Source organism: Haematobia irritans, chromosome 1, assembly GCF_050003625.1.
Source record: "Haematobia irritans isolate KBUSLIRL chromosome 1, ASM5000362v1, whole genome shotgun sequence".
In the NCBI taxonomy this organism is placed as follows: domain Eukaryota; kingdom Metazoa; phylum Arthropoda; class Insecta; order Diptera; family Muscidae; genus Haematobia; species Haematobia irritans.
In genome coordinates, this window is record NC_134397.1 from 152,016,119 (window position 1) to 152,042,439 (window position 26,321).

General features: G+C 31.5%; 1 protein-coding gene and 1 long non-coding RNA gene across 2 annotated transcripts in view; one reads left to right on the forward strand and one right to left on the reverse strand.

The window, feature by feature from the left end:
- The window catches only part of LOC142222025 (uncharacterized), a 681,854-nt gene that overhangs the window by 586,919 nt on the left and 68,614 nt on the right, over nucleotides 1-26,321 (forward strand). The window lies entirely within an intron of this gene.
- Nucleotides 24,720-25,185, reverse strand: LOC142242800 (uncharacterized). Its single transcript, XR_012724197.1, has 2 exons — nucleotides 25,046-25,185; nucleotides 24,720-24,979 (listed from the first exon to the last, which is right to left on the reverse strand). It is a non-coding gene; the product is annotated as an uncharacterized LOC142242800 (long non-coding RNA).

Below are 26,321 nucleotides of genomic sequence, written 5' to 3' on the forward strand. Positions count from 1 at the left end.
TGAAATCAGGTTCAGATTTAGATATAGCTCCCATATATATGTTTTTCTGATTTCGACAAAAATGTTCAAAATACCAACATTTTCCTTGTGAAATCGCCACTGCTTAGTCGAAAAGTTGTAAAAATGACTCAAATTTTCCTAAACTTCTAACACATATATATCGAGCGATAAATCATAAATAAACTTTTGCGAAGTTTCCTTAAAATTGCTTCAGATTTAAATGTTTCCTATATTTTTTTACTAACATTGTGTTCCACCCTAGTGCATTAGCCGACTTAAAGTTTGAGTCTATAGATTTTGTAGAAGTCTATCAAATTCTCTCCAGATCGATTGATATTTAAATTTGGGACAAACCTTTATATATAGCCCCCAACACATTTGACGGATGTGATATGGTATCGAAAATTTAGATCTACAAAGTGGTGCAGGGTATAATATAGTCGGCCCCGCCCGACTTTAGACTTTCCTTACTTGTTTTTAATTAAATTTATTAATATCGGGTAGAATTTATTGATTTCAAACATTCTTCTTAAACTCATCTTCCGCCAGAAGTATAAATAATTAAAGTTATTTGCAACATAAAATTATTTGAAGTCACTTCCTTATAAATAGCACAGCAACATAAAATAACAAAAATAGAAATATAAGTTCAAAATTCCCCCCACAAAAAATAAGGCTGAGTGGTACTAAAACGAATGCTGGGAAGAGTGCTGAAACAGACAATCAAAATCACTTCCTGCGAAAATCCCACTTCCGTCTTGCTATTGCAAAAATACAGCTAGCAGAATCACCAGTAACAGAAGCAGCAGTATGACCTTAAATACAATAAGACGTATGAAATGTATGTAATTTAATTTTTTAGTTTTTCTGTTTTGTTTTTCGTTGTTCTATTTGTGCTAGTGTTAGAGGCAGGAACTAAAATAGAAACTAACCTCATTTGTCGCTGGTAACAAAAAAAAACCCTAGTAGGGACAATAGTAAGGAAAGCAATAAAAATTTCCGTTACCGTTTCGCAATCACGGTCGTGGATTACGCTGTGGAACAATTCCTTAGGGAGTAAAACACATAATAAAAATAAAACAAATACAAAAAATATATATATACGAGTGTGTGTGTACATTTATACATATTTGCCAAATGAAAATTAAATTTCAAGTTACAGAGAAAATTCGGCGAAAAAAAACTCTGGCAAATAAAAAATAACTAACATCTAGCGTAAATAGAACCTATTTACTGGGCATTGAATATTGACAGAAAATGCATGGATTTTTTTCAAACGTTTGAGAATTTATTCCGAAATCAATACCAACAGACTGATCAATTTTTGTTCTTCGCTAGCGACTATTTCTGCTATCTTTCTGACAATCAAAAATCTTCTTATAAGAATGAAAATGTTAATGAATCTACAAATTGTGAGCCAACCCAATCTACAGTGTGACTTATATGTATCCAACTTCATGTTGCTATAATTTCTCAACAGCTCGTCTAACTGCTGATAGATTTATTCTAGCGACCGCAGGACCACTTTCGTGCAGCGTGTTGCTTTCTTTCAGTTGAGGCTCAATATTCGTGGCAAAGGTAACCAAATCGAAATCTAAAGTGATTCTAAAATGTGAAGTTATATTCGAAATTTATGGCTTTTGAAGAATTAAATGAAAATATATGTTAGTTCGTGCAGTTAAATCCTACATGAAAATGGCCGTTAGTCTACATTTGAAGCGCTTTTATCTTAAAAAGTTGCAATATTTAAGTTAATTTAAGGACGATTTATTCAAATCAAAATTGTTTTTTTTTAATTTCCTTAATCCAAAGACATACGTCCTTAACAGAAGGGTGTAAATTTCGAAAGAGTCCTGAATTTAATGAAAAAAATGCTTTTAGCATACCTTCTTTTAATTAAAATTTCATTATTTTAAAGAAATTTGTACTTGACATTGTGTAAATTGGCTGCCCTAAAATTCAGGTTGCGTAATCTTTAATATCGCTTAAAAATTTTTTCCACTGTAGTAAAATTGCACATGTTTAGCTCAAACCTTTGAGACAAGCGTTACAATGCATTAAAATTATAAAAATTACACAAACTATTTACTTGAAAAAATATCACAAGTTTTTTTTTTTATTTCGCACCCAAAACACTGAACTCGGATTACACCTGAAGAAGTGATGCAAATTCAGTGCAATGGTTGTTTAAATAGAATACATCCGACCTATGACAAGCGCCTACTCAAAAAAAAAAGTGAACTCTCTATTTCACTAAAGCCAATTTAACTTTATATGTTAGTTCATAGAATTATTATTTTTATTAATTTATATTTCTCACAAAATTGTTCATTAGTTCTTTAAATTTGTAAATTTTACTACAAATATGTCCATCATGAACTTCATATGTCACTAAAGACATTCTTGCAATTTGGAACTCCATTTTTTTTCATCAAACTACAAAATTTTCTTTAACAAGTGAAAAAAAAATATTTATGTTTAATAAATTTTCTTGAATTTGTCGAAAAATATTTACTTATTTTTGTGATATCGGCACGATGCCATCGTTTGTAATACTGTTTAGTTAAAAATTTCTGCAAATATTAAAAATTTTCTAAAATTAACCAAAAATTTTTTTCCTGGTGGGTTCACTGTTTTTTCAGTGCATGTTAAATTCATCGCTTCTGCGCCAATTTTGCTCCACTTTCGGATCCAAAAAGAACCTTTTGATAACTTTTTGGCGACCATTTTTTTGCTGGAAAGTGCTAGATGTCATCATAAATGATCCATTGCTTTGTACGCCTAATCTAACCTAACCTATGTAAGCCTTAGTACAGGGCTCAATGGAAATGTTGACTCATCGCGATCTTAACCCAAATGGATACATATCTTCTCAGAAATATTCGTCCTGTAAAAAAATCTCTGAAAAGCGGGAGAGGAAATTTATCATCAAAGGTACATGGGTACACCTAAATATCAGTTTTAAAATCCAAATTATAGCAGACACCTCAAAGCAAGACACGTTTTCTTAATTTAAAAAAAAATCAAAATTAATATCTCAATTAATTTAAAGATTATTTCTTTAAATCAAATATATTTTTAATGATTTTAATACAAGGTCACCAATTTCAGAAATTGGTGTCCTAAATTTAAAGAAACACATTTTTAAAGGAATTATTATGAACTTTCTTTTAAATAAAAGTTCTTTATTTTAAAGAAATTTGTCTTTAATATTGTGTAAATTGCATATCTTCATTATCCTTCATATTTTTGTCAGTGTACTGTTAATCATGTGCTATAGAATAAAAGCTATACAAATAAAGCACCAAAATTTGCTCTTAAAAAAATTTCTTTCGTATACATTAAATATGTTCAAACAAGTATATACGGCCGAAAGTTCGGCCAAGCCGAAGCTTATGTACCCTCCACCATGGATTGCGTAGAAACTTCTACTGAAGACTTTCATCCACAATCGAATTACTTGGGTTGCGGTAACACTTTCCGATGGCAAGGTATCTTAAAACTTCCTAACACCGTAATATATACCACATAGTCCATACGTGGTATATATTAAACTAAAAAAGCCGATTAAATACGTATATAATTAAGTTTAAAGTTTCTATAGAAATAAAATTTTGACAAAATAAAATTTTGACAACATTTTCTATAGAAGTAAAATTTTGACAAAAATTTTCTATAGAAATAAAATTTGGAAAAAATTTTCTATAGAAATAAAATTTGGAAAAAAATTTCTATAGAAATAAAATTTGGAAAAAATTTTCTATAGAAATAAAATTTGGAAAAAATTTTCTATAGAAATAAAATTTTGACAAAATTTTCTATAGAAATAAAATGTTGACAAAATTTTCTATAGAAATAAAATTTTGACAAAATGTTCTATAGAAATAACATTTTGACAATGTTTTCTATCAAAAATAAAATTTTGGTAGATTATTTTTGGCTCGAGTGGCAACCATGATTATGAACCGATATGGACCAATTTTTGTGTGATTGGGGATCGGCTATATATAACTATAGACCGATATGGACCAATTTTGGCATGGTTATTAGCGGCCTTATACTAACACCACGTTGCAAATTTCAACCGGATCGGATGAATTTTGCTCCTCCAAGAGGCTCCGGAGATCAAGTCTGGGTATGGGTTTATATGGGGGCTATATATAATTATGAACCGATATGGACCAATTCTTGTGTGTTTGTTAGAGACCACATTCTAACACCATGTTCCAAATTTCAAGCGGATCGGATGAATTTTGTTCCTCCAAGAGGCTCCGGAGGACAAATCTGGGGATCGATTTATATGGGGGCTATATATAATTATGGACCGAAATGGAACAATTCTTGCATGGTTGTTAGAGACCATATACTAACACCACGTACCAAATTTCAACCGAGTCGGATGAATTTTGCTCCTCTAAGAGGCTCCGGAGGTCAAATCTGGGGATCGGCTTACATGGGGGCTATATATAATTATGGACCGATATGGACCAATTTTGGCATGGTTGTTAGAGACAATATACTAACACCACGTACCAAATTTCAATCGGATCGGATGACTTTTGCTCCTCTAAGAAGCTCCGGAGGTCAAATCTGGGGATCGATTTATATGGGGGCTATATATAATTATGGACCGAAATGGAACAATTCTTGCATGGTTGTTAGAGACCATATACTAACACCACGTACCAAATTTCAACCGAGTCGGATGAATTTTGCTCCTCTAAGAGGCTCCGGAGGTCAAATCTGGGGATCGGCTTACATGGGGGCTATATATAATTATGGACCGATATGGACCAATTTTGGCATGGTTGTTAGAGACAATATACTAACACCACGTACCAAATTTCAATCGGATCGGATGACTTTTGCTCCTCTAAGAAGCTCCGGAGGTCAAATCTGGGGATCGGTTTATATGGGGCCTATATATATTATTATGGGCCGATGTGGACCAATTTTTGCATGGTCATTAGAGAACATATACCAACACCACGTACCAAATTTCAACCGAATCGGATGAATTTTGCTCCTCTAAGAGGCTCCGGAGGTCAAATCTGGGGATCGGCTTACATGGGGGCTATATATAATTATGGACCGATATGGACCAATTTTGGCATGGTTGTTAGGGACAATATACTAACACCACGTACCAAATTTCAACCGGATCGGATGACTTTTGCTCCTCTACGAAGCTCCGGAGGTCAAATCTGGGGATCGGTTTATATGGGGCCTATATATAATTATGGGCCGATGTGGACCAATTTTTGCATGGTCATTAGAGAACATATACCAATACCATGTACCAAATTTCAGCCTAATCGGATGAAATTTGCTTCTCTTAGAGGCTCCGCAAGCCAAATCGGGTGATCGGTTTATATGGGGGCTATATATAATTATAGACCGATGTGGACCAATTTTTGCACGGGTATTAGAGACCATATACCAACACCATGTACCAAATTTCAGCCGGATCGGATGAAATTTGCTTCTCTTAGAGCAATCGCAAGCCAAATTTGGGGGGTCCGTTTATATGGGGGCTATAAGTAAAAGTGGACCGATATGGACTAATATTTCATGGTTGTTAGAGACCAAATACTAACACCATGTACCAAATTTCAGCCGGATCGGATGAAATTTGCTTCTCTTGGAGCAATCGCAAGCCAAATTTGGGGGTCCGTTTATATGGGGGCTATACGTAAAAGTGGACCTATATGGCCCATTTGCAATACCATCCGACCTACATCAATAACAACTACTTGTGCCAAGTTTCAAGTCGATAGCATGTTTCGGTCGGAAGTTAGCGTGATTTCAACAGACGGACGGACGGACGGACATGCTCAGATCGACTCAGAATTTCACCACGACCCAGAATATATATACTTTATGGGGTCTTAGAGCAATATTTCGATGTGATACAAACGGAATGACAAAGTTAATATACCCCCATCCTATGGTGGAGGGTATAAAAATATTTAATTAGTTTTTCTTGCTTTCGATTTGCTGTTTGTTCACTGTCGACAAGCATATATAGCATATATTATTTTCCTTTTCAATGTATTGCCATAATTCTTTACAATGTGCTACTAATCGGCCAAGAAGAAAATATCCTTATGACAAGCTCACCAATATTTGCATTACATTTCACTGTAGCTTGTTTCGTCAATTTCGTGAATGCTGCCATTTTGGTTAAACAATTTAGCCTGAGGCCAGCAAATACCAATTTTGCTTCCACGAATGCAATCAATAGCGTCTACTTAATAAACATAAGTACCACATGCCTTTTATTTTCAAGGGGGATTTCGATGAAAGTCTTGTTTCCTTTTTTGTCATCATTGACAGATCACGTGGGATTTCAGACATGGTGTCAAAGAGAAAGATGCTCAGTATGCTTTGACATTTCATCATGAATAGACTTACGATCTGCCACAACGTCGAATTTTCAGTGAATGGGCCCTAGAAAAGTTGGCAGAAAATCCGCTTTTTTATCGACAAATTTTGTTCAGCGATGAGGCTCATTTCTGGTTGAATGGCTACGTAAATAAGCAAAATTGCCGCATTTGGAGTGAAGAGCAACCAGAAGCCGTTCAAGAACTGCCCATGCATCCCGAAAAATTCACTGTTTGGTGTGGTTTGTACGCTGGTGGAATCATTGGACCGTATTTTTTCAAAGATGCTGTTGGACGCAACGTTACGGTGAATGGCGATCGCTATCGTTCGATGCTAACAAACTTTTTGTTGCCAAAAATGGAAGAACTGAACTTGGTTGACATGTGGTTTCAACAAGATGGCGCTACATGCCACACAGCTCGCGATTCTATGGCCATTTTGAGGGAAAACTTCGGAGAACAATTCATCTCAAGAAATGGACCGGTTAGTTGGCCACCAAGATCATGCGATTTGACGCCTTTAGACTATTTTTTGTGGGGCTACGTCAAGTCTAAAGTCTACAGAAATAAGCCAGCAACTATTCCAGCTTTGGAAGACAACATTTCCGAAGAAATTCGGGCTATTCCGGCCGAAATGCTCGAAAAAGTTGCCCAAAATTGGACTTTCCGAATGGACCACCTAAGACGCAGCCGCGGTCAACATTTAAATGAAATTATCTTCAAAAAGTAAATGTCATGGACCAATCTAACGTTTCAAATAAAGAACCGATGAGATTTTGCAAATTTTATGCGTTTTTTTAAAAAAAAAAGTTATCAAGCTCTTAACAAATCACCCTTTAGCTAACGATTTTATAACATCCCAGTTGAAATGTACGAATTTTTACCATCGATATTTGAGCTACCCAAGCAAAGCATTGCTCAACATTTATTCCATTTGTTCAATTAATGATGGATTTTCAGCATTTTCCCCCTTCTCCCCTATCAACCAAGTTCATGTTGTATGACATTTGATGATTGACGACTTTTATTTCTATAGGGCCCTTCAATTTTTTTCCCTACGGTGAAAGCGAAAGGGAGTGAGTGAGAGACAGAGGGAAGGACTGTTTTTTTTTCTGATTCCCGCTAAGTATTTGGTTATGGTGGTTTTTGTAAAGATTGCCTCGAGTTGTACTCAGATTTCATTATAATTGGCAAAAAGTGGAATGCGGTTGGCATTGAATACTTTCGAAATGTTTTAATGTTATTGAAATGTGTATGGTGAATTTTCAATTTCATTTAATTTCTGTACATCAATTAATGAATTGTAGAAATTTTAATGCAATGAGTTTTTTGATAGTAATTAAAATACGAAAAATGTTTATTGATAGATTGATTGTTTTTTATGTCATCTCTTTTATATTCCATCGAAGCTCATACCTTTGATATAAAAAAGAAATAAACTCTTTAAAGCAGAAGTTAATATGTTGCGCAAATTTGTCAAATCTTGATGAAAATGCCAATACATTAAAAAATAAGTTAATATTTCAAATGTGAGCTTTAACTAAATCTTGACGTACAAATTTTTTTCAAGTCATAATTTTCACTTCACAACCCAGCAAAAAAATTTGGAAGTTCTTCCTAAATCATTACTTTTGAAGTACAATACAAAAATGCTCTTCTAGAGATGGACTTAATTATTGCATCACAAGAAGTTTCGTTGTGGTGATATAAAAACAAGTATATACAGCAGTAAATTCGGCCTGGCCGAATCTTAAATACCTACCACCATGAATCAAATATAAATAAATATAGTTTCCTTTGAAAATTTTAGCGGGGTTTGGTGACAGATATTTTCCCAAGCAGATCAGTTCAACCAGTACACTTAGCGAAGATAAATATAAAGATTTTACCTATGAAGACTAGATCAGATTCTGCATTTATAAGGACCATTTTTTGGTTTAAGTTTTAGAGGAATCATAAACATATCTTGTAAGTGTGCAAGAAATTGATTAAATAACGTCTTGATTTGAAATCTAAAATCTGTAGATTTTTACCCCGATTATTTAAATGATTACGAGAAGTAAAATCTGGAAATTCTACATTCAGTTTCAAGCAATTTTCATGACCAGTACACATTTTGTACCCTCAAGATTTGAAATCGGTCTATATGGAGGCCTTGCCAAATGGACCGATAAAAACTAAATCACTACACACTTTTTTGTGGGTCCAAAATTCCAGTATATTTTCAATTTGTGGCAAATCGGATAAAAATTACAATTTCTAGACCCTAGGAATTAAATCGGGAGATAGGTCTAATGGGGGCTCTGCCAAAAACATGGAAGGATACACACAATATTTAGTACATCTATTTGTAGTTATAGAATCTAGACCCCAAATCCGAGTGCCGGGGGCTATATCAAAAACTGCGTGCAGACAAAAGACGATTCTGTGCCAAATTTGAGGACGATACAAAAAAAATCGATTCTCTAACATATGTTCCAAACATATTTTGCTGGAAGCACATATATTATTGGATATTGCCGAAACATTATTATGTTTGTTTTATGTGAACATATTATGTGTTTGGAAGCATTTTGAGCCCAAACATATTATATGCTTGGAAGAATTTTCTCCCCAAGAAGATTGTGCTCATTCCCTCACATAATTTTCACTTCCACGAAATTTTTAGTTCTTGGCACCTTTTTCTGTAATACAAATAATGTTGAAGAAATTATTCAATTTTATAATTTTTTTTTTTAAATTTTACCTTTCGCCTGGACGGAAAATCGAACCGGGAACCATGCAATTTGTAAGCCAACACACTACCACTGGGCTACGTAGCTGTTATAGTCACCAATAGACAATTATCGTTATAAGTTATATTTATATAGCATAGTTTGCAGCGCCCACGAGCCCATGCAAACATAACATTATTTAACAGAAACATACATTTGTTGGCCACGTGGAGCAGTGGTTAGCATACGCTCCGATTTCTTTTAACGAACCAAAAAAAAAATAGTGCCCATAATGTCAAAATGAAACATGTCCACACATACATAAAACGCTGCTCTCATGCTGTTTTTATACCCTAAACCACATAGTGGTCAGGGTATAATAAGTTTGATCGGCCAAAAAATGTGCCTACCAGAAATATTGATTTTAGACCCCATAAAATATATACCGATCGACTCAGAATCACCTCCTGAGTCGATCTAGCGCTTGGTGTCCGTCCGTCTGTCCATGTATTTGTTGTTCACAGGGTTCCAGTCGCAATTATTAACCGATTTTGATGAAATTTGGTACAGGGAGTTTTTTGCGCACAAGGACGAACGCTATTGAATTTGGAAGAAATCGGATCAAATTTAGATATAGCTCCCATATAAATGTTTCGCCCTATTTCGACAAATGGGGTCACGTTGCGCGTTTTTTCAAACGGATCGTCACCAAATTTGGCAAAAGGTAATCTTTTTCATCGCCCTTCAAGTCTGCAAAATTTCATCCAAATCGGTTCAGACTTAGATATAGCTCTCATATATATGTATCGCCCGATTTTCCCAAATTTGGCCACAAAACCTTTATTTATCAACCGATCTTACTCAAAGTTGGCTAAATATAATCTTCTATAGCACTAACTATATATGCAAAAAATCATCGAAATCGGTTCAGATTTAGATATAGCTCCCATATATATGTATAGCCCGATTATCCCAAATTTGGCCATAGCACCCTTATTTATTAACCGATCTTACCCAAATTTGGCTAAATGTAGTCTTCTATAGCACTAACTATATATGCAAAAAATCATCGAAATCGGTTCAGATTTAGATATAGCTCCCATATATATGTATAGCCCGATTATCCCAAATTTGGCCATAGAACCCTTATTTATTAACCGATCTTACCCAAATTTGGCTAAATGTAGTCTTCTATAGCACTAACTATATATGCAAAAAATCATCGAAATCGGTTCAGATTTAGATATAGCTCCCATATATATGTATAGCCCGATTTTGAAAAATTGGCCCCTAATAACCTTATGTTTGACCATACAGGCCTCATTTCTTAACTGATCTTACTCAAATCTTGCACAAGGTAACCTTTTGTGGTATTAATCAAACCCGCAAAATAATATGCAAATTGGTTCAGATTTAGATATAGCTTCCATATATATGCATCGCTCGATTTTCCCAAATTTGGCCATAGTACTCTTATTTATTAACCAATGTTACTCAAATTTCAAATTTTGATGTACTTGCCGATGGTACTTATACGTACTTGTAGCTCTTACATAAGAATATTGCTCGATTTTTACAAATTTGTATTTATTACCCACACTAATTTAACGATTTTCTCTGTTTTAATAATGGGCTCAATATTAGTGGCATACTAACTCCGTAGGTGCAATATCAACACAGCCAGTGTTGCTAGAAGTAGGGGAAATTCCCTATATGTAGGGTTTTTCTATAGAAATAAAATTTTGACAATAAATTCTATAGAAATAAAATCTTGAGAAAAAATTCCACAGAAATACACAAAGCACCCATAGACATGTACCCCTTAATTTTCTTAAATATGCAACTGCGGTTTATCTCCCAGACCTATATGTTACCCCACAAATGCTTATGATTACTAATTCTGTAATGGTGGTTTAGGGTATGATATAGTCGGCCCCGCCCGACTTTCTACTTTACTTACTTGTTTTTTTCACATGTCTATTCTCTTGGTTCCGAATGTCTATTCTCTTTACTCTGAATACTCATTATAATATTCAAATTAAATAATATATAAACTTAAGCATATACAATTTTTTGCCTTATCACAAAACAGTTTTCCGAAGCAACATACAAGCGGTTTCACAGAAATTGCTCTCTTTTCATTCTCTCGCTGTGTTATGTTGATATCTTTCGTCAACCCTCCCGGTTTCCATCTCTATTTCTTTCTTTATACTCTCTCTCTCTCTCTCTCTCTCTCTCTCTGTCGCTCTCTGAATAAAATATCACAACATATATATGTTCACTCGAAATTTGTAAATTTATATATGTTTACATTCACACACATTATTTTTATAAAACATTCATGCCCCAAACATAATATATTCTAACATATTAACTTATGTGTCCCAAACATTTAGTGTTGGTTTAGGAACATTACATGTTTGCAGTTAAATATATTGTGTTTAAAAATTGTGCCAGAAACACATTTTGTTTATATCGGAACATACGAAAAACATATTTTTCTAACAGTGTAGCTATATTATTGAAGACTGTAGCGTGATTACAACAGAGAGACAGACGGACATTCTTATATCGTCTTAGAATGTGTCGGAAATCGATATTTCGATGTGTTTCAAACGGAATGTCAAACTTATTATACCCCGTCACCATTTTATGGTGGTGGGTATAACAAGTAAGTAAAGTAGAAAGTCGGGTGTGGCCGATAACATCATACCCTAAACCTGAAACTACTGAATTACCCAGCAAAAAAAGTGTCGCCTAAAAAGTAGTAAAAATGTTCTTTTGGGATCCGGATGTGGTGCTAAATTGGCGCAGAAGCGATGAATTGAAGATAGGCTTGTTATAGGACGGATGTCCACAATTTCATCAGCGGTTTCACTCAATTTGCATCGCTTGTTAAGGTGTGATCCGAATTCAAAAAAAAAAAGAGAAAAATTGTGATATTTTGTGTTTTATGATTTTTAATGCACCCTGACGCTAGTCTAAAACGTTTGACCTCAAATATTTTCAAAACTTCGCAATTTTCCTAAATTGGATTTAGCATTTTTTCGACAAACTGTGAATAATTTGTACCATTTCAATAATTCTTACGCCGTGTTTACCCTATTTGAAATACAAATGTTTAAATTGCCGCTTAAAAATATGAAAAACTTGAGTTTAAAACAAGTATATACGGCCGTAAGTTCGGCCTGGCCGAATCTTATGTACCCTCCACCATGGATTGCGTAGAAACTTCTAGGAAAGACTGTCATCCACAATGTAATTACTTGGATTGTTGTAATACTTACCGATGGAAAGGTATCTTAAAACTTCTTAACGTCGCTTTCTAAATTGTGAGTTAGTCCATACGTGGTATATATTAGACAAAAAAGGTATGTATACACGCTCACAAAAAATCGCTTCTGTAACATATACTCCCAAACATTTTTTGCTTCAAGCATATACATTTTTGGGTATTGCCCAAACATTTATATGTTTGATCTCTTCCAATATATAATATTTTTGAAAGCATATTGGTCTAAACAATATATGTTTGGGTAGTCGAAGTTCCAAACATTTTGTATTTTTGCATCCAAATTCAATAATGTTGTCTTCCAAAAAACAATATGTTATTATGTGAACATATAATATGTTTGGAAGCATTTTGCACCCAAAAATATTATATGCTTAAAAAAAATTCTCCCAAACAATATTGTGCTCAAAATTTTATTTATTTATTTATATATTTACAATCATAATGAATTATGAAAATAAACAGGTAATATAGGTGCTAAAAACATAGGTTTTCGACCTGAATGCTCAAAATTTTGTTTCTGCCTAATTGTATATTCCCCCACATCTTTCTGACTTCCACGAGATTTTTTAGTTCTTAGCACCTTTTTCTGTAATACACACATTGTAGAAGAAATTATTCAATTGTATAATTTTTTTTTATTTTAATTTTACCTTTTGCCGGACGGGGATTCGAACAGCGGACCACACAGTTTGTAAGGATCAAAGAAGTAGCTTGGGCAATTGATCGCCCAAGGAAAAATAAAATGTTAATTTTGTAATAACAAGCAACAACCACCAACTTAATTCAATATCGCTCCCTGTTAAATAGCGCTCCAAGCTACTAAACACATATATGTTTATAGGCTATTTCTAAATTAATATATGTTTGCATCCAAGCATATTATATTTACAAACATTTTATGTCCCAAACATAATATGTTCTAACATATTAACATATATGTCCCAAACATGTTATGCTAGTTTATGAACATTATATGCTTGCACTCAAAAATATTGTGTTTAAAAATTTGTGTTCCAAACATATAATGTTTATAGCCAAACATATGAAAAACAGTCTTTTTCATCCGTGTAGGTAAGTCAACAAATAATTGTGTATCGATATGGACTTTTGCAGCATGGTACTTAAAGAGCCAGAATATGGGGGTCGCTTATATGGGTCCTATATACAATTATGAACTTGATATGGACCAATTTTTGTGTGAATTGTGATCGATTTATCTGAAGGCTATATATAACTATAGACCGATATGGACCTAGTTAGGCATGGTTGTTAACGGTCATATACTAGCACTATGTACCAAATTTCAACTGACCCGGATGAAATTTGTTCCTCCAAGGGGCTCCAAAACCAAATTTTGGGATCGGTCTATATTGGGGCAATATATAATTATGGACTGATACGAATACCTGCATGGTTGTTAGAGACCATATACTAACACCATGTACTAAATTTCAGCCGGATCGGATGAAATTTGCTTGTCTCCGCAAGCCAAATCTTGGGATCGGTTTATATGGGGGCTATATATAATTATGGACCGATGTGGACCATTTTTTTCAGCTGGGTCGGATGATATTTGCTTCTCTTTATAATGGGGCTATACGTAAAAGTGGGCCGATATGGCCCATTTGCAATACCATCCGACCTACATCAATAGCAACTACTTGTGCCAGGTTTCAAGTTGATAGCTTGTTTTAACAGATGGACGGACGGACATGCTTAGATCGACTCAGAGTTTCACCACGACCCAGAATATATATACTTTACGGGGTCTTAGAGCATCCCTTGTCATTGAGCTAAACATAGAATCAGTCAGCAATCAGTGATAAGAGAGAAGTTCACCACTGGTATCACAATGGGCTGAATAGTCTAAATGAGCCTGAAATATTGGGCTGCTACTATAACTAACCTAACCTATGGTAAAATTTTGGAAAATCGGGCGATACATATATATTTGAGCTATATCTAAATTTGATCCGATTTTTTGCAAATTCAATAGTATTCGTCCTTGTGCCAGGAAACGCCATGTACCAAATTTTCGCCAAAATCGCTTAATAATTGCGACATTCGAACAACAAATACATGGACACACGGACAAGCACCAAGGGGTAGATTGACTCAGGAGATGATTCTGAGCCGATCGGTATATACTTTATAGGGTCTAAAATCAATATTGCTGGTAGATAAATGTTGTACACAAATTTATTATATCCTGACTATGTGGTTTAGGATATAAAAAAATAATTTTTCTTTATTTTACTGTATATAAAATACAGGAAGGACAAACAAAAGGATGGAAAATTTATTCGCAGTCAAATATTTGTAAAACGTTTTTATGAGAGGTAAAATTCAAACAATTAAGAAAAACTATTTTTTAAGTTTTTCTTATTTTTTAAAGAAATGCGAAATACTGAACTAGCATCACATCTGAAGAAATAAATCGAAATCGAGCAAGCGAAAGCTTAAATTCTACCAACTCTCAATTTTTGATACATATTAATTTTCAATGTTTTAAAAATATTTGTATAATTAGATATTTGTTTTCTTTCTTTTTAGGTAAGTTCCAAAGAAAATTGTAATTTAATTGGCAATTTTGTCAACCGTAAGTATATCATTGGAAAATTTGCTACCCATCTAAAGCTTTCAACTCATCCACAATTTTCGTTTCATGATATCTCGTCAGACGCTAAACAAACAAGAAAACCCCAAAAACATTTACAGCGGCTACAGTTAGAAAAGAAAACAAAAAACAGTCTCCCTCGCCAAATATGGCGAGAATTTATTTACTCAGAAAAAATATTTCAAAGTGTACTTTTTGGGATAATTATTTATTTTGATATCATGTCATGGGCAAAGCAAAATGAAGCTCCAAAATGAAATTGAAACCACAAGCAAAGTAACAAAAAAATATATATGAAACTGGCACTGGCACCATAGTCAAACAGAAAAAAAACGGAGACCATATTACCCAGAGCATTAGGTTTGGTGCCATGGGTGCCTATTTCAAATGACTATCTATATAAAAAAATTGGCGTAATTTGGCTAAGGCTGTCTTGCAATGAGTAAAAAGCAAAAGAGAACCAACCGCATTAAATAAATATTCCAAGAAAAGTAGTTACTTGTTCTAACCATTTTTCACCAGACAAAATGTTGGCAAAAGTCTATGGACACTTTAGGCTATGCAAAATGTCTATGGCAATATTGGCCTAACAAAATATTTGGGAGTATATTCAAATTTGGGTCCATTTTTTAAAGAGCTCGTTTTGTAATTTATTATGTAAGGAACATCTATAATATTGGAAATTTTATAAATATTTGCTGCTCGGTATTGAATTGCTGTTCGACTAAAATATTGCTATACAAATCGGTGTGTGAAAATCCGATTTGATCAAAATACCTCAACTGAAATTGTAATAGATTTTCAAAAACTTCGTACAAGAAGTCTTGGTCGTGAGCATGATTTTCCAAAAAAAAAATTATAATAAAAAATTTCAATCTAGCTACCAATATTGAGTATTTTGATGGGGTGTGTTGTGTATTGTGTACATTTTGAATACGATCTATGTAGGAAGGTAGATAAGAATCGTCCCGTCTGTACTGTCGACCTTATTTACTTGTTTCCATACATTTGGTTTATGATATACGTCCCACTTATTCAATGAATAAAATTGTCAATTCTGTCATCGTCATCTTGAGAAATATACTCCTCTTATTTTCCTCCCAAAAATTATATTTATTCATTAGAGTTTCAACCAAATTTTATAAACTCTTGTGTTAATTAGATTGTACCGAAAAAAATACCAAAGAGTATTTTGGAAGTTACCATACGCTGAAATAGCAAAATATTTCCAATTAATTAAAATTTCAATCAAACACCAATAACAACTACTTGTGCCAAGTTTCAGGTCGATAGTGTCTTTCTTCGAATGTTAGCATCATTTCAGCGGACGAACGGACGGACATCGCTATATCAGCTCAGATTTTTACCACGAGCCAGAATATATATACACCTTGAATACACAGGGTCATGGGTTCAAACCCAGTTTCGACCCAACGCCAGTAACACTACACACAAAAAATTTTTTTTCTGATTCAATCACGAAATTAGTTGATCCAATTAATTTTTAATTGAAATGTCTTTAATCACAGAAATGATAGTATCAATTAAAAAAATAATTGAAGGCCAATTAAAAAGTTAATTGATCCAATTAAAAAATTAATTGATACTATTATTTTTGTGATTGATTTTTGTTTCAATTAAAAAATTTGTTGAATCGATTAAATTTTTAATTGAATATTTTTTAAAACTCAATTAAAATTTTAATTGGAAAATTTTTCGTGAAATTTTTTTGTATGTAGTGACATTTCTGAGTGTTTCGAAGTTTCTCTAAGTGGTTTCACTACCACGGGGAAAGCCGTTCGGTCTCTGCAACCACGGTTGCCTCTCGAGCCAAAAATAATCTACCAAAAAAACTATCAAACAAAAATTTTTTTCCAAAATTTTATTTCTATACAAAATTTTTTCAAAATTTTATTTCCATAGAAAATTTTGTCAACATTTTATTTCTATAGAAAATTTTGTCAAAATTTTATTTCTATAGAAAATTTTGTCAAATTTTTTTTTTATAGAAAATTTTGTCAAAATCTTATTTCTATAGAAAATTTTGTCAAAAATTTATTTCTATAGAAAATTTTGTCAAAACTTTTATTTCTATAGAAAATTGTGTCAAACTTTTATTTCTATAGAAAATTTTGTCACAATTTTATTTCTATAGAAAATTTTGTCAAATCTTTTATTTGTATAGAAAATTTTGTCAAAATTTTATTTCTATAGAAAATTTTGTCAAAATTTTATTTCTATAGAAAATTTTGTCAAAATTTTATTTCTCTAGAAAATTGTGTCAAAATTTCTATAAATTTAAATTTATTTCCATAGAAAATTGTGTCAAAATTTCTATAAATTTAAATTTATTTCTATAGAAAATTTTGTCAATTTTTTTTCTATAGAAAATTTTTACAATTTTTTTTCTATAGAAAATTTTGTCAAAATTTTATTTCTATGGAAAATTTTGTCAAAATTTTATTTCCATAGAAAATTGTGTCAAACTTTTATTTCCATAGAAAATTGTGTCAAACTTTTATTTCTCTAGAAAATTGTGTCAAAATTTTATTTCTATAGAAAATTTTGTCAAAATTTTATTTCTATAGAAAATTTTGTCAACGTTTTATTTTTATAGAAAATTTTGTCAAAATTTTATTTCTATAGAAAATTTTGTCAAAACTTTTATTGCTATAGAAAATTTTGTCAAAATTTTATTGCTATAGAAAATTTTGTTAAATTTTATTTCTATAGAAAATTTTGTCAAAATTTTATTTCTATAGAAAATTTTGTCAAAATTTTATTGCTATAGAAAATTTTGTTAAATTTTATTTCCATAGAAAATTGTGTCAAACTTTTATTTCCATAGAAAATTGTGTCAAAATTTCTATAAATTTAAATTTATTTCTATAGAAAATTTTGTCAATTTTTTTTCTATAGAAAATTTTTACAATTTTTTTTCTATAGAAAATTTTGTCAAAATTTTATTTCTATGGAAAATTTTGTCAAAATTTTATTTCCATAGAAAATTGTGTCAAACTTTTATTTCCATAGAAAATTGTGTCAAACTTTTATTTCTCTAGAAAATTGTGTCAAAATTTTATTTCTATAGAAAATTTTGTCAAAATTTTATTTCTATAGAAAATTTTGTCAACGTTTTATTTTTATAGAAAATTTTGTCAAAATTTTATTTCTATAGAAAATTTTGTCAAAACTTTTATTGCTATAGAAAATTTTGTCAAAATTTTATTGCTATAGAAAATTTTGTTAAATTTTATTTCTATAGAAAATTTTGTCAAAATTTTATTTCTATAGAACATTTTGTCAAAACTTTTATTGCTATAGAAAATGTTGTCAAAATTTTATTTCTATAAAAAAGTTTGTCAAAATTTTATTTCTATAAAAAAGTTTGTCAAAATGTTATTTCTATAGAAAAATTTGTCAAAATTTTATTTCTATAGAAAATTTTGTCAAAATTTTATTTCTATAGAAAATTTTGTCAACATTTTATTTCTATAGAAAATTTTGTCAAAATTTTATTTCTATAGAAAATTTTGTCAAAACTTTTATTTCTATAGAAAATTTTGTAAAAATTTTATTTCGATAGAAAATTTTGTCAAAATTTTATTTCTATAGAAAATTTTGTCAAAATTTTATTTCTATAAATTTAAATTTATTTCTATAGAAAATTTTGTCAAATTTTATTTCTATAGAAAATTTTGTCAAAATTTTATTTCTATGGAAAATTTTGTCAAAATTTTATTTCAATGGAAAATTTTGTCAAAAGTTTATTTCTATGGAAAATTTTGTCAAAATTTGAGTTCTATAGAAAATTTTTGAAATATTTATATCTACTTGAAATTTTTGTCGAAATTTTATTTCTATAGAAAATTTTGTCAAAATTTTATTTCTATAGAAAAATACATAAAACACCTATTTTCAAAATCTATCAAAACATCAAGAGTTTTACCAAGAAAGAAATTTGCTGATATTTTTATTCATTTAAAAGTTACAGATTTTTTCCAAAAAATCGATTTGGAACAATATGCATCTTATAATATCGATTTCCGATTTTATAATCTATCTCAAGTCAAGAAAATGGGTTATATTGGTCCACGTTTTGATATAACCTCAATATAAACCGAAACCCGTTTTGGTTTCTTGATCGTCTAGACGTCACAATTTGTATACGATTTGCCTGAAATTAGAAATAAGGGCTAAATAGAGAAATATGACTACTTCACTTCTGGGATTCTGGATAAGACAAGTTTTAGCCGATTTGATCCATGTTTTGGTGTAGTCACCATACACGCAGAGAAGGAATATGATCACCTCAAACATGTTTAGAGAAGAAAAAGTTATTTTTTGGTCGGGAAACATTGTATATTGTTCTTTTCTCGTCAAATATATACATGGTTACTGAAATCAGATACATAACTTCCGAGAAAATAATATAGCGACAATCACGTTACATGTTCTCCGTCTAAAAATAACAAACTTGCTTTTCAAAAATATGTTTTGTGGTGATCATATTCCTTCTCTGCACTCAAAAAAAGTTTATTGGATCCAAAGATTTTGATCTTCCCTTAAGGAATTTGGTATTGATTCCGAGCCAAAGATGCGGCTTCTTCAAAATAAAGAAATTTTTTAGCGACCTATCTGGCTTTAAATCAAGGACCAATAAAATTAAAATTAGGATACATATTTCATTTATCAAATTTTCCTTCTCTTTTGGCGGTTTATTAATAAAAGTACACCCTCAAATATAATCGCTTCGGTAACATATACCCCAAACATATTTTGCTTTAAGCATATATGTTTTCAGGATTCGTCCAAACAAAATATTGTTTGTAGTGTTCAAACATATTATGTTTCATCTTAGGCATACATTGGTAGAAAACTATTTAATGAAATTTTCTTTGTGTGGATATATTTTTAAGGCGCCACTGTCTAGGTATCTCTTTCTAAACACATATATGTTTATAGGCTATTTCCCATCTAATATATGTTTGCATCTAAGCATATTATATTTACAAACAGTTTATGTCCCAAACATAATATGTTTTAACATATTAACATATATGTCCCAAATATGTTATGCTAGTTTATAATATTTATGAACATAATATACATAATAAATTTGAGTTCCAAACATGTAACTTTTACACCCAAACTTATGAAAAACACTCTTTTTCGTCCGTGTACTCACGTACAAACAAATACCAATTTAAAAATCCAAATTATAACGGACACTTTAAAGTAAAAAATGCTTTCTTAATTCCAAAATAGACTTTGAACTAAATACGCTAAATTTTCAAAATAAGTCTTAGCCTATATTTGAAGCGTTTTTATCTTATATCTATAGTTTCAAAATTTCAGTTAATTTAGGGACCATTTCTTTAAATCAAACATGTGTTTTTTTACTTTAAGGAAAATTAGCCTTAGTTCACAGACATGCGACTTTAATGGAGGGACGCAAATTCACAAAATGTATGTCCTAAATTTAATGAAAACAATTTTTGAAGCAAAGATTATAAACTTTATTTTAATTAAAATTTCATTATTTTAAAGAAATTTTTCCTTAATATTTCGTAAGTTTCGCATACTATAATTTAGGTTGCGTAATCTTTAATACGAGTATTACGAAAATATTTTTTTAGTGTGTGTCTATAAAGCGATTTTCCTATGTAATATAGGCCTCTAACTAAGTAATTGTTTTTCCGATTTGTCTGCAATTGAAAATTTAGATGTTTTCAAGATTGAAAATTTAGAGGTATGTTCGATATACCCCTCATGTACACCGGTCTCCCGATTTGACTTCACTGAAAAATTTTACTTTTGCTTAAGTTCACACTAATACATTAAAGAAATAACACAATATATATATGCATATGTATGTATACAATTTGCCAAATAAACTTAATTACAGTTATTTATTTACGAGCAAATATTCCTTGCCTTCACGCTACACAAATACTAATACATATTGAAAGAAACACGAGCACACATATGCATTGAAATACTCACGCTTACACAAATACATTAACCCACATTACTCGAACAAGAAAATCATTTAAAATTTAATGAATGACTCAAGTACCGGAAAAGAGCGACGAACGGAAATAAAACCAAAAACCACGCAAAAAAACGTACTCAGCAATGACAAGTAAACAGAGCGCACAAATTGTTGAATGGGACGTGAACCTTTTGAGGGTATATTCATCGTTCTTAGTTCGAGAGCTCGAGAGCTTGGTTTTATGATACAATTGCTGTTAATTTTTTCTGGTTTCATTTCTTTGGTAGATGACAGTTAAATAATAATAAACAACAACAAAAATATCCTCATTTCGAACCACAACAAAATTCAAATCACTGGGTGTTGGGTGGTAAAAATGTTTTATGTTTACGCAATGAATTCAAATGAAGGCATATTCAGCAAGTGGGTATGCAAAAAAAAAAACGATGAGAGTTTCTTTATTTTATTTTTTTTTTTTTTTGTATCTTATCTTAATGTTTTTAGGCAAAGACGATGTATATTTTAATTCTGAAGTAAATATGGGTGTGTTTTATTCTCTATACTATGTCAATGTGAAATATTTTGGCAATTACACTTGGAAAAAAGGAAAAAAGGAACCAATATTAATCCCCAATTATTTCAACCAGCTGGGGGAAATACTAACACACCCCTCTTGTCTTTTTTGGCTTTACGATTTATTCATTGGCTTAATTAAAATTTTCTGTGGTGGTCTTGACAAATTATTTCCAATTACCCCAACTTTTTCTTGGATAATTCTTAAAATTTATAGATTTTTTATAGCACTGCCTTCAAAAATATGTATTCAAAGTTTTCACTTCCGAAATGTTCTATGAACTGTATATGAAATACAACCCAAAATATAAAATATAAGCAGAATGAACAACATGTAAATAAAAAACAATATGAAACAAGTATATACGGCCGTAAGTTCGGCCAGGCCGAATCTTATGTACCCTCCACCATGGATTGCGCAGAAACTTCTACGAAAGACTGTCATCCACAATCGAATTACTTGGGTTGTGGTATCTTAAAACTTCTTAACATCGTTTTCTAAATTGTGAGTTAGTCCATACGTGGTATATATTAGACAAAAAAGTTATGTATAGTTAAGTCTACAAATAATTACTAATCGATGTGGACTTTTTGCACGGTACGTAGAGAGCCAGAATTGAAATATGGGGGTCGCTTACACTGAAAAAAAAGCATGTCCGGATCCAAAGATTTTGTCTTTACTTTAAAAAATTTGGTATTAATTCCGAGCCAAAGAAGCAGAGAATACAAGTAAGGATACTTTTAAGACACAATTCTCTTTTAAATTTAGGCTTTGTGTTCTTGCTTCTAGGAAGCAAATTTTAATTTTTCGTTTTTTCAGGTATTTTTCTTCATATGCTATCAAAGTCCTTTAAAAACGAGTTAACGACAACTTTATTTTCCAAACTCAGACTCGACATCCAGTAGAAATTATGCTATGTTTCAAGTAAAAAACGTCTTTAATAAAAAGTGTTTTGCTTTGTAGTCAAGATGCAAAAAGACAACAAATTTAAAGACAATTTCATTAATTTTAAAGAATTTTTCTGAATTTTTAAAGTCATGAAGACATGAAATCTTTGACCTCACGACAATATTTTTTTCAGTGTATATGGGGGCTATATACAATTATGAACTTAATATGGACCAATGTTTGTGTGATTGGAAATCGATTTATCTGAGGGATACATATAACTATAGACCGATATGGACCTAGTTAGGCATGGTTGTTAACGACCATATACTAGCACAATCATTGGCGGAGCTAGAAATTTTCTCTGGGGGGGGCTATGCCCCCCCCCAGACATCCTTCAAAATTTTGTCGAAATTTCCGAAGCGATAAATTACCCCTATTGATAAAACTATACATCCTCAATTTTATTGCGGTGTTAAAGGTAATATGCAGCAAAATCAATCAAAAACAAAAAACTCAATCGCAAAAATTAGTTGTATTAATTAATTTTTTAATTGGCTTTGATGATTGATACTATCATTTTTTTTTTTGATTGAATACATTTCAATTAAAAACCAGTAAGTAAAGTCTAAAGCCGGGCGGAGCCGACTATATTATACCCTTCACCACTATGTAGACAAACATTTGTGTTACCATCTCAACTACTTAAAATTTCCTGGGAGCTATATAAAGGTTTGCATTTCCAGATACAAATACTTTTAATGGAAACAATTTTTTGTACTTCTACAAAAACTCTAGAATTAAAATTTAAATCGGCTAACGCCCTGGGATGATACACAATGTTAGTAAAAAATATGGGAAATATGAAGCGAGAGAAATTTTAATGCAATTGTACAAAAGAGATTTATGATTTTTCAGGCGATACATATGTATTCGAGATATAGGACAATTAGAGTAATATTTACAATTTTTGCTACTCAGCAGTGGCGATTTTACAAGGATATTGGGTAGATCTCGCCAAGATATGTGTAGGGCGACTTGGAGCCTTATTTAAAACTCATCCGTTCTGTGGAAATTTTGGCATTGCAGTGTGTAGGATATGGCTAAGATATGGGGAAATCATCACAGAATTTTGTGTAAGCTGTGAGAATTTTGGCCATATTTGTATTCTCTGTGGAAACTATCCAGTCAATTGGAGGAAAATCCCATTGAAAATGGGTCTAAAATATGAAACAGTCGACCATATTTCCCCAACTCTGGTGTACGTATATATGGGAGCTATATACAATCTGAACCGATTTTGACTAAATTTGACATGTATAGTTAGAATAATAATTCTGCTATCTATGCGAAATTTCACGTAAATGGGAGTATAACTTTGGCCCCCCTGGTCACATGAGTGCAAATCGGACGGGAGATATATATGGGAGCCATATCTAAATCTGAATCGATTTCAACCAAATTTGGCACAATTACCTATACTACTAAACGTACTCCTTGTGCGAAATTTGAAGCAAATCACGGCAAATCTCTGGCTTTTGTGGCCATATAAGTTCAAATCGGACGAAAGATATATATGCGATCTATATCTAAATTTGAATCGATTTCAATCAAGCATTGGTAGAATGCCAATTCTACCCTCTGTGCAAAATTTCATGAAGATCGGTAGTAAACTTTGGGCTCTGTGGTCATATGAGTCTAAATCGGACGAAAGATATATATGGTAGCTATATCTAAATCTGAACCGATTTGGCTGATATTTTGCAAGATTTGCGAGATTCATTAAATATTTGGATGTACGGTATTTCAAGAAAATCGGTTGATAAACACGCTAACTATGACCACATCGTACACACAAAAAAAATTTTTTTGATTTCAATCACGAAAATCGCGGATTCAATCATTTTTTTAATTGAAATGTCTTCAATCACGAAAATGATAGTATCAATCACCCATTTTGATTGAAAACCAACACGATTTTCAATTAAAAATTTAATTGACTTTTGTAACGGAATCAATTAATTGTGTGATTGAATCAATTAAAAACGTGATTGATTTTTAACATAAAATTCAATCACAGTTTTAATTGAATCAATTAAAATTTTAATTAATTTCGCGACAAAAATCAATCAACTATTTGATTCATTCAATTAAATAATTAATTGAAATTGGCTATAAATTTCAATCAAAAAATTTATATATTGCGCCCCCAAAATCGTATTTAGTTTTATTTGAAATAAAAGAAAATATGTGTTCCTTATAAAACATATTTAATATTTTATTATTTTTTGAATTATGCAATAGACAAATAAATTTGGTTCTTGTCATTTGTGTTTTGTTCTAACATAACTTACACATACAATTACTATCAATAACAACTATAGGGTGAAAAAAATAGACTATATAAATCATTATCTTCCTTATCATAATAACCATGTCAGCATGTTCCTTCTAATATGTAAATGCGCCTAGATTTCCAATAAATCAGCAGCCTGTAAGCTAAATTAGTTTTTCTGAAAGTAAACAGTATAATTCGAATTTAATTTTGTTCAATTAAAAGTTAATTTTGTAAAACTTACCTGCATAGAATATCAAGTTAAATTCTTAGTTCCAGGTTGCAGATTTATAATCTTCTTTTGCAGTTGTAGTCTTCTAGCATAAAAAGGTGTATTAAGGAGCTCGGTAATAATTAATTAATTTTAGTACAATTCCTTTCCAAAATTTCCACACATTCAGATATACTGCTATCTACTTGGGTTCAAACTGAAAAAGGCAGGTAAAACAAAAATTCAATCTAATGCCAACGCTACTTCGCAACTTCAAGACCCAACAACAACAAAACCCAACAAACCCATACCGCTCTTGGTTTTAAGAAAACTAGGAGTGAAAAAATTATAATTTTAAAAGATCAATATGGTACCCACCTTTTGATTGCTAACATATTCTTATATTCTTATATATTTGATAAAATGATGGAGTTGATTGATTGACCAATTTCACGAAATAAAATTGCTCACTAAAATAAATGAATAAAAAATATATTATTTTAGTTTGTTTAATGTAAACAGGCTTCAATAGAAAACGGTATTCACATTTCACAATGTCTTACCTTCAATAAACGTAGATTGTTTTCCATTTTTACAATACCACAAAACACAAACACAGGTAATTTCTAATTCGTTCTCTCATATATTTTTTCAAACGTTTACCACGTGACCATTTGTTGTTGCACACTTTATTTATTTCAACCCTTTGCTATGATTTGTTGTTGCGTTGAAAATATTTATGCACACATTTTGAATGCAGCAGACAGAATGTCGCCAATCATGTTTTTCAATTTACGCGAAAAACAAAAACCCAACCGTTCGTTACGAGTTACTTCCACAGACTGATCTCTCCATCACACATTTTTTTATAAATACCCATTCTCTTGTTCTCTTTTCGCTCTTTCCATTGCTCAAAATTATTCAATTTCAATCACAAAGGTGATTGGATCAATCACATGTGTAATTGGAAACGGAAAATTTTTCAATCACGTTTGTAATTGAAAATTATTTCCGAATTGATTAACAAATTGATTGAATCAATTAATATTTTAATTGGAAACGTAACAAATATCAATCATTTTTTTAATTGGTTTTTATTCGGATTTGATTAAATAATTAATTGAATCAATTAACATATTAATTGAATCCGTTTCCAAATTCAGTTAAATGTTTAATTGAAAAAAATTTGGTGATAATTTTTTGTGTGTAGATGGCAGCTATATCTAAATCTGAACCGATTTTTTCCAAAAACAATAGCAATTGTCTCTGTCTCAAGAAACGGCCCTATGCCAAATTTGAGGACGATTGG